The 17421-nt window shown below is 43.3% G+C and overlaps 1 pseudogene; it reads left to right on the top strand.

The window, feature by feature from the left end:
• Positions 1-267: 267 nt before the first annotated feature.
• Positions 268-16958, top strand: LOC115644860 (annotated as a pseudogene).
• The last annotated feature ends 463 nt before the right edge of the window (positions 16959-17421 follow it).

Genomic DNA, 17421 nt, shown 5'->3' on the forward strand with positions numbered 1-17421 from the left:
ACATAGCAACCATGTTGGCTTAGTAGAAAGACCACTGTGTGACCATAGGCAAATAATTTAAAAGTTGTGCCTCTGTTTCCCTGAGAATGATACTTAATCTCCTTTTTTTAAAAGAAAAATACTTAGAGAGTGAAAGATGAAAAGTGCTACAGATGTGCTAACTACATAGTGGTAGGAGTAGACTCAAATATAAAAGAATACTTCATATCCATCTTGTCTCCCAATTTCAGCGGAAGCAGTTGAAAATATAAGAACTGTGGCTTCATTAACTAGTGAAGATGCATTCTGTAAGAGATATAATGCAAGTCTGAATGGTCCATACAGGTAGGATTTGCTCTCAAACAATTCTGTTTTTTAAAAGCAATGAATACATAGTTTCTTAATTTAAAACAACTCAAGATTTAGTCATATTACATTCATTTGCAGAATGAAAATATTAAACACATACCTGATTTGAAAAGATTTTTGCAGGGTAAAAAGTATTTACTCAGTTTCTTTAAAATAGATACTGTTGTGAGTGATGTAATATTTGTGAGTGAGAGAGAATGTAATGACCTGGTATAAAGTTTTTATTAACATAAATATGGGATGTTTACTTCTTCACAAGCACTGCAGCAGAATGAGTTTCATAGGTCAAGTGGCAAAGACTTTATACTACATAATGTCACCAGATATTATGACTTGTATTATAAGTAAGGACTTGCTGGTCTTGAAATAAGGTGCATTTATTTTTCCCCTTTAGCCTTTTCAGTCACACTCTACAAGCTAACAACTGCAGGGGCTAATTTCTAATATCCAAATATGTCAGACATTTTCCCAGTCTCCATTTTTTTTAAATGAAATTATCTACGATCCATTTTGTTTCTTTCCCCTTAAGTATGTTTTAAGTAAAAGCAAGAATTGAAAATGATAGTCCTCTGCAAATGACAGTTTTATGATTCAATATTCTATAAACCATCATCAGTATGAGAAAAAATATCTATATTTCATTGGAGAAATGGGATTCTCAGCTTTAGCACTTGTCTCTAGTCCTGGCAGGTCATTGTATCACAATATTATGATTTATAGAGAAACTATTTTGGAAAACATTTTAAAAATATATGAGCACTAGAGATGAGTGAAAATCTGAATTTCTATCCTGTGGGAAATTCTAATATTTCAAGTTCTGTTTTGCTCTGAAGTGGGATAAAATGTGAAAATATATCACATTTTTTCACAGAAAAAGTTTTTTTAGAAAAAATTTCAATGTAGAAATGGCAAATCATTCCATTTTTGCATTTTTTCTCCAAACAAAATATTTTTATATTCCCAAATATTTGAAATATTTAATTTTTTTTGTTTAACTGATCTGAAAGTGTTTGTTTCTATCTAATTCAACATCAAACTGTATTTCCCTGTTTTGGAACATTGCCTCTCTTATGGGCGGGGCTCCCTGGTTGGACTGCATCTCCCATGATGCAGTGTGGTCTCCCCTCTGACTGAGTGGCATAAGGTATTATTGGAGTCACATAGCTGTGGGTGCAAGGCAGAAATATTTCAATTCAGGTCAAACCAACCCAGAATAAAATATTTTGTTACTTTTTTCCCAATGGAAAATTTCAAATGTGCAGATATTGCATTTTCTGTTTAAAAATCATTTTGTCAGAACTAGTACCAGTTTCTTTGTCACAGCAAGGTCTGCACATAATTAAGATGATTCAGTTTTACCATCCCACACAACAACTGTAAAGTGGGCTCTGAGTTGTTACTTTTCCCCCTCTTGTACTCAGAATAGGCAATATCTGCAGTGCTTCAGTTATACTGTGTTGTAGACATTGACTTTTCTATGGTGACCACTACATTTATCCAAATTCTCCAAAAATTCAAGCATTCGAAGATCATAAGAGACTTATCGAAATTATCAATTTGCTTTGTGTCAGATTGCTTTGGCCACCCATAAACATTTATTCTGGAGACCAGCATTCAAGTGTTAAAATGTTTTGAGTACTAAAGGTAATTTTATCATAAGGTCCTATCCAACAAACAGCTAGTTGGGATTTGCCATAAGTTATCTCCAGAGGAACCTTCATGGAGCCCTTAGCATGCAGCTTTATTAATTATTTTAATTTTTATTTGAGTGAGTGAGGGTTAGGGTTTGCCACCGCTAATCCAAAGGTCTGACCTCCCAGCCAGTCTCTGCTCTTGGCATTTCATGACAATTTTTTCCTTTAACATAAATCTTTTCTTTTATCAGGGACTCTCTAACAAAAGCCCCCCTATATGGACTTATCTATGGAATAGCCCAATTTGTAACCTACTTTCTTGAGGCAGCGATCTTCAGATTTGGGGGATGGCTCATTGCTAATTGTTATGCAAACTTTGAAAATGTATTTATGTGAGTACACATCAGTCCAAAGGCAATGATTTCAACACATGGTTATTGTGTATAGTCTAGTTACTGAGGCAATAGTGCAAGAGGTCCAGCAGTTTAGCATCTGGTCAGGAGTTCAATTCAGGCAGAAGGGTTATTTCTGGGAAAGGAAGCTTGAAACAGGTGTGTTGGCATGTACAGAATCTGGCTCTGACACTTCATTGCAGACAACGAGCTTTGTGAAATGCTACTGCCTGGAGAAATTACATACCATTAGTCACTCATAAAAATACTGGTAGTTGTAAACTTATGTTTCTAATCCTTTGTGTGTAATTTTTCTAAGCCATAAAGTTCTAAAACTATCACAATTTTTAGATTTATAGATAGTGTTAAGTCTGTTTGTTTTAAATAAAGAAAACAATATTTGTAATTTATTAACAATAATAAAAAAGTCTCTCTTTAGATGAACTGAAAGATGTTTTGTGTTTGGTTTTCAGAGCCTTTTTTTACTGTTCTATTTGGTGTTATAAATGTTGGGCTGTCCACTTCTTTGGCACCAGATTTCGGCAAAGCTAACGTTTCTGCTCAACCAATCTTCCAGCTTTTGGATAGGAAACCCTTAATTGACAGCTATAGTGAAGAGGGTACAAAACTGGTAAGGCCATTCAGAAAGTCCTTGAAACTAACAAACCTGGTGGTACTGTATTGTCCTTAATTGTATTAATCTTGTTAAATTGTCTTTTGCAATGTCACAGAAGACAGGACCAGACAGCTAGGGTAAAATTTAACAACAATAACTTAATAATTTTATATTAGCTCAGTGCCATTTGACACCTTTTTGCTTGAGAAATTAACAGAATACTTCTAAGTGTGGTTCTGTTCTGAAAAATGACTGGAAGAATGACATTGCATTCACCTGTTCTGTCCTTTGGGTGTATTCTGAGGCCTTGTCTACACTACCAGGAAAAATCAACCTAAGTTACGCTACTCCAGCTACATGAATAATGTTACTGGGTTTGATGTAGCTTAGTCGACTTACCGCAGTGTCTTCATTGTGCTTTGTTGACAAGAGATGCTCTCCCATCAACTTACTTTACTCTTCTCATTCCGGTGGAGTACCAGAGTCAATCAGAGAGCATTCTGCTATCGACACCCCCTGAATCAATTGTAGCAGTGTCGAGCTTCCTGATAGTGAAGACAAGCCCAGAGTTAAATTGCTTTTTTTAGCAATACAAGTATGTTTTCACTGCTTTTTACTCCTGTAAACTATGCAGCTGAAGGGGAGAGTGAGTTAGATTCTATTCCTTCTTGTGCATCATCAGCAGACTTGTTTGCTAAGTTCCAGTCAGTTACATCTGTATAACAGAGAGTCAAGGTGGGTGAGATACTATCTTTCATTGGACCAACTTCTGTTGGTGAGAGAGATAAGCTGTTGAGCTTACACAGAGCTCTTCTTCAGTTCTGTATAAGCTCGAAAGCTTTTCTCTCTCACCAGCAGAAGTTGGTCCAATAAAAGATATTACTTCACCCGCCTTGACCCTCTAATATCCTGGGGCCGATGCAGCTGTACCAACATTGCATACAACATTTGAGTAACCTCATTCAAGTCAAAGGAGTTGCACAAGTATTAATGAGGACGTACTTTGGCCAGCCGAACCTTTTTGTTCCTGGTGATTATACATGAGATGGAAAGAACCCAGCTTGTCTCTCAAAGTCCAGAGTTGACAGTTAGGAACTCTTCTTCATATTTGTAAACTGAACAAATTTCATATTGTCTCTCAGTGCTTTCCAGAAATGCTTTTACAAGCAGAACCAGCCTTTCAGAAACTTCAGATTGCTTTTGAATTCTAGCTTTTGGATAGTGGCCTCGATTCAGAAAAGGACTCGGGTACATACTGTAAGCATGCCTGTAACCCATGTGCACAACTTTAAGTCACACATGTGCTTGACTACTTTCCTGAATCAGCTCCACATGCCCAGACTGCTAATGCTCCAGGGGAAATATTTTCTTGTGGATAAAGATGTTAATTGAAATGAAACCACTCTGGGCCAAACCCTGATGCCAGTGAAGCAGCTGCCTTTGACTTCAATGAAGCTAAGATTCGGCCCAAAGAGTTTAAACTTTGGAAGTCCAGTTCTCTAGGTGCTGTAAGAGCCCATTTTACTGACAGTGCTGGTATTGTGGTCTTCGAGATGTCCCATTCCCCAGGCATGAGAGGAGGCTCCCACAGTGTGTCCTAACATCTCCTTCGCTCACCCGTGTCTTCAAGTCTTCTTCCTTGCTACCTCTTATACTCAGAGCTCCTTTCCAATATAAAAGAGCCAATCAGCTACCCTTTCCCTATTCAAACCTACACTTAAAACATAGTTCTCCTTGAAAACTATGAATAATCCACCAAAGTAAAAATGTTTAACCCAATCTGAGATCTGATGTTCACCTTGTACTATGTTCATCCTGTGTACTGTGTGTTTAAATTACATTATTTAGAGAGTGAACTCCCAGGGGCAGGAACTATGTTTTCCACACACAGTGATAGTGTCTGGATTATATGCATTGATGACATAAAAGAGAGGTATTAGGGTTGTTTACTTACCTAAAGTAATGATAGTCCTTATGCACCAGGCTGAAAAGGAATGATATAAATGAAAGAGAGATGCAGAAAAGAACCACTCAACAAGGAGGTCCTGTACACAGAATCCAATCCAATGTTGTCATAGTATCTTTCCCCAATCTGAACCTTACAGTCCAAAAGTTGGGGTACTAGCATGAATTCCTCTAAGCTTAATTACCTGCTTAGATCTGATAAGCTACCACCAATCAGGAATTCCAGTGCCTGATACACTCTGGTCCCCCTAAAACCTTTCCTGGGGACCCCAAAACCCAAATTCCTTGAGTCTCACAACAAAGGGGAATAAACCATTTCCTTCCCCCTCCTCCCCTCCAAGTGTTCCCTCCCTGGGCTCCTGGAGAGATACACAGATTCAAGCTCCATGAATCTAAACAAAAGGATTCCCCCCTCTCCTTTCTTCCTCCCAGATCTTTCCTGCCCTGGGTACACTAGGAGATCCCGTGATTCAAACTCCTTGAATCACAACACAGAGAAATCATGTGGGTTCCCCCCTTTCTCTCCCCCTCCCTTCTCCTTCCCTGTTAAGTACAGACTCAATTCCCTTGAGCCTCAACAAGGGGAAAAATCAGACAGGTCTTAAAAGCAAAACTTTTAATAAAAGAAAAAAAGAATAAAGAAAATCACTGTAAATTCAAGATGGAATATTACAGGGTCTGTCAGCTTCTAGAAACTGGAGAAAAAAACCTCCTCCAGCAGAAATACAATTTAAAATACTTCCAGCCAAATACACATTTTCAAATAAAGAAAAAACAAATAAAAAGACTATAGCGCCTTTCTACCTTTGTACTTACAAAATTGGAATAGAAGATTAGAGAGCCTGTAGGTACGTGTGATCACTCTCAGAGCCCAGAGAGAACAAAGCCAAACTCAAAAAATACAAACAAAGGCTTCCCTCCACCAAGATTTGAAAGTATCTTGTCTCCTGATTGGTCCCCTGGTCAGGTGTTTGGTTCCCTGTTTGTTAACCCTTTACAGGTTAAAGAGATATTAACCCTTAACTATCTGTTTATGACAAATGTCACTGCATATTTAAGCAATAATAAACTGACAAAAATGCTCTGGGTTTGAAAATTCCATACCATTTCCAACTGACTTGTCAACACCTTTGTTTAAATGACCATGCTGAGTTGTGTTTGATGCTTCTGTACAAGACAGACAGGTCTTCTGTCATACATTTGTATTTTCTACTCTATTTTCCAGAGTAAGTTTGATGGCAACATTGAATTCAGGGACATCCATTTTGTATACCCTACAAGACCAAAAGCTCAAGTTTTGCAAGGACTCAGCATGAAGGTTAATAAAGGACAGATGCTAGCCTTGGTGGGGAGCAGTGGTTGTGGCAAAAGCACATCCATTCAGCTGCTGGAGAGATTTTATGACCCTATGGCAGGACAAGTGGTAAGAAGAGATTTGTAAAGCTGTTAACGCTTAGAGCTTATAGAACTGTTCTTCAAAGTATTTTACAAACATTACATCATCCGCACAACATCCCTTTGAGGTGGATAAGTGTTGTTACAGGTCTGGGTACTGCAGAGAAGACTTGGGACTTGCTTAAGGTAGAACTGGGAGTAGAACTTTGGATCTTCTGACTCCCCGTCCAGGCTTTAGATCACTAGATTGCATCTCTTTGTTGATTTACTTGATATATTGGAGGGGGCATTAGAATATACTTCCCATAATGTAACCCTTGTCACTAGTCCTGTAGTCATGTTAACATAACACAATTTGAGGTCTAATTCATCACTTGATGAGACTTTTGATGAAAGTCCTATTAATGATGATGGGAGCTCCAAGAAGAATAGCCTAGAGATGGTGAGTCAAATGATGTTTGAAAAAATGCCCAAAGATGTGGATTCTTATTGGAGCTCTTCAACCGTCTCGGTCTAAGAAGCTCATGAACAGACTTTCTCGGTAAAGATGCAAAAAAAACAGGAGTACTTTTGGCACCTTAGAGATTAACAAATTTATTTCAGCATAAGCATTCGTGGGCTACAGCTCACTCCTTTGGATGCATAGAATGGAACACACAGACAGGAGATATTTATACATACAGAGAACATGAAAAGGTGGAAGTATGCATACCAACAGGAAGAGTCTAATCAATTGAGATGAGCTATCATCAGCAGGAGAGAAAAAACCTTTTGAAATGATAATTGAGATGACTCATAGAAGGTGAGAGGAGAACTTAACATAGGGAAATAGATTCAAGTAGTGTAATGACCCAACCATCCCAGTCTCTGTTTAAACCTAAGTTAATTGTATCTAATTTGCATATTAATTCGAGTTCAGCAGTCTCTCTTTGGAGTCTGTTTTTAAAGTTTTTTTGTTGCAAAATTGCCACCTTCAAGTCTGTCACTGAGTGGTTAGAGAGGTTGAAGTGTTCTCCCACTGGTTTTTGAATGTTATGATTCCTGATGTCAGATTTGTGTCCATTTATTCTTTTGCATAGAGACTGTCCAGTTTGGCCAATGGACATGGCAGAGGGACATTGCTGGCACATGATGGCATATATCACGTTGGTAGATGTGCAGGTGAATGAGCCCCTGATAGTGTGGCTGATGTGTTTAGGTCCTATGATGGTGTCACTTGAATAGATATGTGGACAGAGCTGGCATTAAGCTTTGTTGCAAGGATAGGTTCCTGGATTAGTGTTTATGTTGTATCGTGTGCGGTTGCTGGTGAGTATTTGCTTCAGGTTGGAAGGCTGTCTGTAAGCGAGGACTGGCCTGTCTCTCTGTCTACTCTGAAATCAATAAAGATGGAAATTCTGTGGGCACATCTCATTATAGATTGGCAATTCCACATCTATTACAGAAGCTAGCAGAGCAGACATCCACAAAAAAATACTTCTGAGAGGAAAAGGTTATCTGAGCTTCTTTTGAATTTTCAGAGTTTTGGTTCAGTTCAATTTTGGATGAAAGATCTGATCATCTATTATTTGATCAGAAGTGGTTCACTGACCACTTTACTTCTACTGTACTCTAACACAGGGCAGAGGATTTTTACAGATTGGTGTTTCACATTTATCTTGTATGCCTGAGGAGAAGTATTGCATTCTGCAGGGAATGATTTTTTTCGTTTTTCTGTTTCTAGTTTGCAGGTGGGTTAGATATGAAGTCTTTGCATTTGCAATGGTTAAGGTCCAAATTAGGTATTGTGTCCCAGAAGCCTATTTTGTTTGACTGCAACATTGCTGAAAATATCCAGTACGAAGACGACAGTAGGGTTGTCAGTCAGAAGGAAGTTGAAGAGGCAGCTAAAGCAGAAAATATTCATACCTTCATAGAAAATCTCCCAGAGGTAAATGAAAATGTCTTTCCATTCTCAGTGTGGGGTAAATAGTCACTGTGACCTATCTAAGCAACTCCTATTAATGCAGAACAATATGCTATTTGTGTTTTTTTTTAAAGTTTATTTTCTTGTGGATACAATTCTCAGAGGAAAATAGGAAGCTGATGTTTAAAAATGTAACTTGCAATATGTATTAACACAGACACAGTCATAATTAGCTAATTCAAATGCAAAATCTGAGCTCTAGTTTTCTTGTTCTCCTCTACCACAGTGATGTTATATAACAACTATAAAAGAGACATTCGATTCTAAACCTTTATTTTCATTCCTCATAAACTTTGTCAATTCTTTTTCCTTTTTTGGCTGAAACTTTCTCCAATTTTAGTCTTATCTGAAAGGTAAAATGTTTCAAGTACATTTTAACCTTTATGTTCTTCTTTGAGTGATTGCTCATATCAATTCCAGTTAGGTGTGTGTGCGCGCCGCATGCACGGAAGTCGGAAACTTTTTCCCTAGCAGCTACCCATTGAGCCAGCTAGGGAGCCCCCTGGAGTCGCACCGATATGGTGTTCTATATAAGACCCTGCCGGCCCGACCTCCCTTCAGTTCCTTCTTACCGCCTGTGATGGTTGTTGGAACAGTGGTCTCTTGGTTTCTCAAGTGCTCCACTAATTTCTAGCTTATCATAATCATTGTTAGTTAATTATTAATAGTTAGTGTTAAGTGTCTTTCTCTATAGTGTTAAGCGTTGTTCAGTCATTGAGGGCAGTTTAGCACTCATCAACTGCCCTGCGGGGCCCTGGGGCATGCCGTCCCAGGGTTTCAAGCCTTGAAATTCTTGCAGTAAGCCTATGCCTATTGGTGATCCCCACAACTCCTGCCTTAGGAGTTTGGGGGAGAGCCATCAGGCTGACAAGTGTAGAATCTGTAAGGCTTTCAAGCCACGGACAAGAAAAGAGAGGGAAATTCGACTCTAGCAATGCTTCATGGAGTCTGCATTGCGGCCCTCTCAAGACGAGGGCCCAAGCGCCTCGGTGGGCAGTGCTCCCCCAGAACTGCCGATTCCGGCACCACAGAAGATCCCATGCCCACCTTGGGACTGACGATCTCCTGGGCCCCAGAAACACCCACCTCAGCACCGTTCCCATTCCCCAGTTGCCGGAAAGAAGCAAGACCTGGGAGGACCCATCGTTAGGGCTGAAGAAGTTGTTCCGGCCCCAACCGAGCAACATGCCAGCCCAGCACAGGGTACCGTTCAACTGGAGGAGATTACATTGCCTTGCACTCCGGATACCTTTGAGGCCACTAGAGGGCTCATCGAAGTGACAGCTCCAGTACCCCTGGTCCCAGCACCGGCCCCGGCCTGAGTTCCGGTACCATCCAAGGGCAAGCTGGCGATGTTCGGACTGTCAGTCCCTAGACCAGCATCACCATGCTGCTCGGGGCCCCGGCGTCATTCCGAGTCCCGGCACCACCGCAGATACCGGTCTGACTCACGGTACTGGTTAGACTCGCAGCACTGGTCTTGCAGCCCCGACCCTCGGAGCCGTTCCTGTTCGAGGTCACGGTTAACTGCTGGAACGTGGTCCCACTTGAGGTCAGGTCTCACTCAGCGACCTTGTGGCACCATTAGGATTGTCTCCACATGGAACACTGATCCCTGAGTCGACTGTCGCCACAGCACCAGTCCCCGGCCCGCTGCCGCTCCCCATCATGGCACCGGTCACCCGAGCAGCACCGGTCACCCGAGAGGCACCGTTCTCTAATGCGGCATGGCTCTTCCTCACGGCACTGCTTTTCATCACGATCGGCCTCACAGCTCTGATCATCAGATGATCCTTGGCTACCAAGGGACTCAGTGCCCTCTTTACTCCACTCACATACCGCCCCTCCTTGGCCATCACGGTCCCAATCCCCCTCTGGCACGTCAGGGAGAGCTTCAGGGGCTTCAGACATTCCCAAGTCAGGCCCGCAAAGCCTTGGACAAGACCCCCCAGTGCCCAATTGGCAGACTTAGTGGCAATTCTGGACCCCCGGGCATAGCATCAGGCCCGTCCGTTGTCACGCTCAGACACTCATACTCCTGAGGTAACCCTCAGGAGCCCTCCCCTGGATCCGGACCAACCCGTGGAGTCAGCACCCATGGTAGGGCCTACCCCAGGGGCCCAAGAGGAGATACCTGCAGCTGACCAAGAAGCTGTTTCCGCCCCAGCTCTCCCAGTGGAGTCGTCTTCGTCCTCCCCTGATGAGGCCATGGCTGGCACGTCCATGTCTGGTCCACCTCCAGTGGACTTTAGGATCCTCCAAGAATTGCTTTGGCGCGTGGCCCTTAATATGAACCTCAAAGCTGAGGCAGTTATGGAGGAGGAGGACCCTATGGTGGACATTTTAGGCCCCAAAAGACCTTCCAGGGTAACCCTCCCCATGAACAAGACTATTCAAAGTAATGCCAAGTCTCTCTGGCAAACCCCTGCCTCTATCCCTCCCACAGCCAAAGGGGTAGAAAGGAAATACTTTATCACCAGGGGCTACAAGTACTTTTTCACTCACTCCGCCCCATGCTCACTCGTGGTGTATGCGATAAATGCCAGAGAACCTGAAGTTCCATATGGTCCAGCAAGGGCCTGCCATCAAATCAAAGGATGCTAAATGCCTGGATCTTTTCAGGAGAAAGGTTTATTCTACTGGGGGTCTCTTGCTTAGGATTGCTAACCAGTTGGTGATCCTCAGTAAATACAACTTTAACTCTTGGTCTTTGGTCCTTAAATTCCAAGATCTCCCAATGGAGGCCAGTACGGAACTCAGGGCCATTGCTGAGGAAGGTAAATTGGTGGTCCGGACCTCCCTCCAGGTTTCCCTCGATGCTGCAGAAGCAGCTGCATGCACTCTGGCTTCTAGCATTGCCATGCAACAGAATGCCTGGCTGCAATCCTCAGGTCTCCTGCCGGAGGTCCAAAGCACCATCCAAGATCACCCCTTTAATGGTCAGGGCTTGTTTGCGGAGCAAACCGATTCCTGCTTGCATACCTTAAAGGATACGAGAAACACTATCAAATCTTTAGGTATGCATACCCTAGCTAACCAACCAAAGCCATTTAAACCCCAAACCACCAAGCAGTGTGCCTTCCCACCTAGACCGAGGCAGGACTTTTCTGGTTGGAGAAACAGATACTCCGAACATAGACCGTCTCCCCACCCTCCAGACAGGGTCAAGGACATTCTAAGCCTCCCCCGGGCCTGAAGCGCCCATTTTGAAGGTGCGGCTGAGGATGGACTGCCAGCTCCCATCCCGGACAGTTACCTGTTCCTGAACCGCCTATCCCATTTCTACCATGCCTGCTCCCATATTACCTTGAACTGTTGGGTCCGCCGCACGGTGCAGCTGGGATATTCTATCCATTTCCGTTCCATCCCGCCCTTCCACCCTCCTTCTCCGTCCCTCTTCAGCGATCCTTCTCACAAGCAACTCCTCGTCCAGGAAGTACAATCCCTTCTTGCCCTAGGGGCAGTGGAGGAAGTGCCTCAGGAGCTCAGGGGCAATGGTTTCTACTTTCATTATTTCCTTGTCCCCAAAGAAAAAGGAGGCCTCATGCCCATTCTGGACCTCAGGGAGTTCAACAAGCACATCGTCAACCTGAAGTTCCATATGGTCTCCTTAGCCACTATCATTCCCTCGCTGGATCCGGGAAACTGGTATGCCACCCTTGATATGAAAGACATGTACTTTTACATTTCAATTATTCCATCTCACAGACATTTCCTCCACTTCATGGTGAACAACATGCACTATCAGTTCATGGCCCTTCCATTCGGCCTGTGCACAGCCCCTCGTGTCTTTACCAAGTGCATGGCCATCATGGCAGCCTTCCTTCGCCGTCACCACCTGCACCTCATCCCATACATTGATGATTGGCTTATACGGGGTCAGTCTCATCAACATGTCCAGTCTCAGGTACAATTGGCCATGGACACGTTCACTCACCTGGGCATCATTCTGAACGTCAGCAAATTTGTCCTCTCCCCTACTCAAACAATAGAGTTTATAGATGCTGTCCTGGACACAAACCAAGCAAGGGCTTTCCTTCAGGAGACACGGCGCTTGGCTGTGGCAAGCATAATTATCAGCCTCTGCAAATTTCCCACCACCACAGCAAGACAGTGCCTCAGGTTGCTGGGTCACATGGCATCATGTACCTACGTGGTACAACATGCCAGGCCGAGGCTCAGGCTGCTACAGATGTGGTTGGCATCCACCTATCAACTGGGATGCAACAGCTTGGAAATGGTCCTCATGGTCCCAAAGTGCACGCTCGACTCCTTCCGATGGTGCCTGTATCCTCAGAGGGTGGGTGCTGGGGTCCTGTTCCACCCCCCTCAACTCACCTTCATCCTGGTCACAGATGCATCTGTCCTGGAAAGGGGGGCCCGCCTTGGGAGCCTGACAACGCAGGGCTTATGGCATGAAAGCCAGCTGTCATTGCACATCAATATCAAAGAGCTCAGGGTGATTCACCTTGTGTGCCAAGCCTTCCTTCCTCACTTACAAGGGTGTTGTGTAGCGGTCCTAACAGACAACACCGTGGCCATGTTCTACCTGAACAAGCAAGGCGGATCCCGGTCATTGCCACTCTGCCAAGAAGCCCTCCTTCTGTGGGACTTCTGCTTAGCCCACTCCTTCACCCTTCAGGCTTCATACTTGCCGGCTGTCCAGAACATACTGGCTGACAGCTTAAGCAGGCGTTTTCTCACACACGAGTGGTCGATACGCCCAGACATCATTCACTCCGTTTTCCACACCTGGGGTTTTCCCCAAGTTGATTTGTTCGCTTCACAGACCAACAGGAAGTGCCCAACCTTCTGCTTCTTTCGGGGTCACAGCCCAGGCTCAATAGTGGATGCCTTCCAGACCACGTGGTCAAGCCAGTTGCTTTATGCCTTCCCACCATTCCCGCTCGTTCACAAGGTGCTCCTGAAAGTCTGCTGGGACAGGGCGGATGTCATACTGGTAGCCCCCACCTAGCGTGCCAGTGTTGGGTACTCGATCCTGCTGGACTTGTCAGTTTGAGCTCCCATACGCCTTCCTCTCAACCCCAACCTCATCTCCCAGGACCACGGTCATCTCCTTCTCCGAACCTTCAGTCGCTCCACCTCATGGCCTGGAGGATCCATTGCTGAACCAGGCCAAACGTGCCTGTTCGAACTCAATGAGGCGGGTGCTCCTCGAAAGCCACAAGCTGTCAACTAGACTTACCTACGAGGCTAAGTGGAAGAGGTTTCCCAGCTGGTGTGCTCAGAGACAGATGCTTCCGCTCCAGGCTTCAATCCCATGCATTTTGGACTACCTGATGTTCTTAAAGGACCAGCACCTAGCTTTTGGATTCCTTAAGGTTCACCTCATGGCTATCTCTGTGTTCCACCCTGGTGCGGCAGAGCGCTGTGTGTTTACACACCCCCTCGTGCGACATTTCCTCAAACACCTGGAAAAAATTCATCCTCCAACAAAGCCACCTGTGCCTACATGGTACCTGAACTTGGTCCTCTCCTGCCTTATGGGCCCTCCTTTCGAGTCACTGGCCACCTCTTCACTTCTCTCTCTCTCGTGGAAGGTCACCTTCCTAGTGGCCATCACTTCTGCACGTTGGGTGTCTGAACTACGAGCTCTCACCTGTGATCCGTCCTATACCATTTTTCATAAACATAAGGTTCAACTAAGGCCTCATCTGGCCTTTCTGCCAAAAGTGGTGTCCAGCTTCCATGTAAGCCAGGATATCTTCTACCCCAAACCGCGTGCTGATCTTCGGGAACAGAGGCTCCATTCCCTGGATGTTAGAAGGGCACTCTATGGACCGAACAAAGCCCTTCTGTAAAACGATCCAGTTATTTGTCACCATCGTGGAGCAGATGAAAAGCACTTTGGTTTCCTCTCAGCAAATTTCTTCTTGGATCACCAGCTGTATCCGTGCTTGCTACAACCTGGCAAATGTCCCTCCACCTGCTGTCACAGCTCACTCCATGAGGGCTCAGGTGTCATCAGCTCCTTTTCTGGCTCACATTACACTCCAGGAAATCTGGAGAGCTGCCACGTGGGCCTCCGTTCACACCTTCATGTCCCACTATGCCATCGTTCAGCACTCTCAGGACGATGCAGCCTTTGGCAGAGCGAGCCTCCAATCTGCGGTTCCTTGACTCTGACCCCACCTCTGAGTTAAGGTTTGGGAGTCAGCTAACTGGAATTGATATAAGCAACACCCCTTGAAGAACAACAGTTACAGAAAGGTAAGTAACCTTTTTTTTGCCATGGACTTAGTTCTCAAAGTGGAGAAAGACCTTGGAAAAACCCAAAGAAATTGGGCTTCCTGTAGAGTTGCATGGAATTGAAAATGACAATTGAAAATTAAAAAAAACTTTTTTTTCATTACCACCTAGTTTTTTGAAAATGTGCTTAGAAGAAAGTTTTGGATGTGTAAGAAATAAAGGAGCACCTCCTGAGTGTGGGTCTCAAGGGCCTTGAAATTATAAAAGTCTCTTGAGATCTATATGTTTTAAGTACAGGTGTCTTTGACTAGACACATCAGTGGTTGCACCACTTGGGAGTTAATCTTTTTCTAATGCTGAAATGAATTTTCTTTACAGAGCAGTTATCAATATGTGTAGCTATAGAAATGCATTTTGATTCAAACAGTTAATAAAATCTTATAACGTCTTATTTTTTATTAAAAACAATTACATTATTATTTTTTCTTTCATGGTGGAAATGCTTAATATAGTACATTATCTACTGTTAAAAATATAACTTTCTGTTTCTCACTTTCCTTCACAATGAATATATACTTATACAGAAGTATAATACCGGCGACAAAGGAGCACAACTTTCTGGAGGTCGGAAACAAAGAATCGCAATTGCTCGTGCTCTAGTTCGTAAGCCAGCAGTTCTGTTTCTGGATGAAGCCACATCTGCTCTTGACACAGAAAGTGAAAAGGTTAGTAATATGCATTCTACCATTTGTAATACACACAAAATTATGGGGTTTGAACGCTTCACTGCAAGAACACAGGCGCTCCATCTACAATACAATTTTGAAAGTTCCACAGAACAACCCTTAGCTCACTCTCTGTCTACAGCCTGCTTTTGCAAGGTGTAGAGTGCCTTCAACTCCTGGTGTCTAAATTGGGAGCTGATGGTAGTCAGCAACACTTGGGGCTGGAGACAAAGTGGGACTTTCAGAACTCCTCAGTTTTGGCCTGCCTAAGTTCCTTCAAAGTCAGTTATGAAGTCAATGGGACTTTTTTAATGGGTCCACAGTTAGACCAATGCTGAGCACTTTGGAAAATCCCATTCACAGTTAGCAACTTTGAGTTTGAGACAGGTGTCTTCAAACAGTAGACAGTGATCTACTAGAGGAGGCCTTGTAAGGCAAGTCACCAGCTCCTTTCTCTTCCCTTCAGCCAGCAGCACTAGCAGGAAAGTGGGTCTCTTTCTGCACTATTCCCTGCTCTGTCTGGGCGAACAGGTGTTGCTAAAGAAACTGAGAGGGATCCGGTCTGCCAGTAGAACTGCTGGCTGTCAGGACAGAATGGAACAATGAAGAAGCCTCTGTCTGCTTCCCAGTCCTTTGATCCATCTGCATTCAGAGGGTAAGAGGTGACATGCAGGAGCAGTTGGCTTGGAAAAAAGGCTTCAGCAACACCTCCTACCTCTCAGGAGATGTTGTGAAGGGAAGAGAGAGTAATTCAGCTATCCTCTGCTGCTCAGCTGGCTGAGCTTCCTCACTGCATCCACCATCTCCAGGAGAGGGGGCAGACTCCACAGGGATGAATAAACAGTTCATTTGGATGGGGATGCAGTAGAAGTGAAAAATGCCACCCTGCAAACCACCATTCAGTAGTGAGCCAGATGTCAGGATCCTGAATTTTGGATTTTTATGGCTAACAAGAAGTGTCTGGCATTGCCAGTACTATCAATGAACATGCAAGTTTTAATCATGTTTATGTATTTGGCTGGTCTGCTTTCTCCAAACTGATCTAAGTATTGTGCATGTCTAACTGACAAACACCTGGACAAGGGCATATGGCTGGGAGGACAGAGGTTGTTAGTTTCTCTAAATTTGGCCTGTAGTTGGAAACAGACAGCATGCAATGTAAAATATAACACACACATTTGGTAAGCAGCCATTATCACAGGCAATTCATTACATCTCTGTAAATTAGTTGTGTTGGTCCAAACTAGATCCTCATGGACCTCATTCTGCTAGCCTTTGTTCATGAGAGTAGTCTCAATGACTTTAGTGGAAGTACTCACACAAATAAAGGTTGTAATATCAGGCCCCTCTGTTTGAGGCCTCCTTCATCCATGGGAAGGACTGAATCCTAAACCCCAGTGAGGAACGCCCAAGTGATAATGTGAACTATAAAAGCAAAGGTGTTACCTATGAAAGGGAAGATTCTCCAAGTAATAACGAGTTTTTCACTGCATCTGTCTGCAGATTGTCCAGAAAGCCTTGGACGATGCCAGGAAGGGTTGAAGCTGCATTATTATTGCTCATCGCTTGACAACCATCCAGAAAGCTGATGTCATAGCAGTGATTCATAATGGAAAAGTAGTGGAACAAGGGACTCACAGCCAGCTGCTGGCAAAGGAAGGACATTACTATGCACTTGTAAATGTACAAGTTTCTCATCAACATTAATGTTACAAACTAATCTATTTATATAAATACACATACAACCCACAACTAAATAATATTAATGAGGTGCATCCTTACTGAGGTGTCTGCAGGTTTAAAACACAGGCACGTAGTAAAAAACAGAGAAGAGACATTTATTTTTTTGTTGTCACACAGCTTTAGTGTTACTTAATCCTATTGGTAAAATCCTTTGGGGCGTATTGCTTAATTTTAAACTGTTTTTATATTAATGATTACAAGCCTTTCTCGGAAATATATATTGACAAAATAGATCACAAACTGTTTGTTTATAAAGTATTGTTAAACCCGGTATTATTGACCTAACAAAACTTACTGGTTCTTTGGAAAGCATTAAGGCTATTTCCAAAAAATTTAAAAATAATTATTATTGGCCCAATGACCATGATGGCTCTTTTTGGAGCTGATTAATGTCAACCATGTAAATAGCTATTTAACAAAAAACTGT

The sequence above is a fragment of the Gopherus evgoodei genome, chromosome 2 (genome assembly GCF_007399415.2).
Source record: "Gopherus evgoodei ecotype Sinaloan lineage chromosome 2, rGopEvg1_v1.p, whole genome shotgun sequence".
NCBI lineage: Eukaryota > Metazoa > Chordata > Testudines > Testudinidae > Gopherus > Gopherus evgoodei.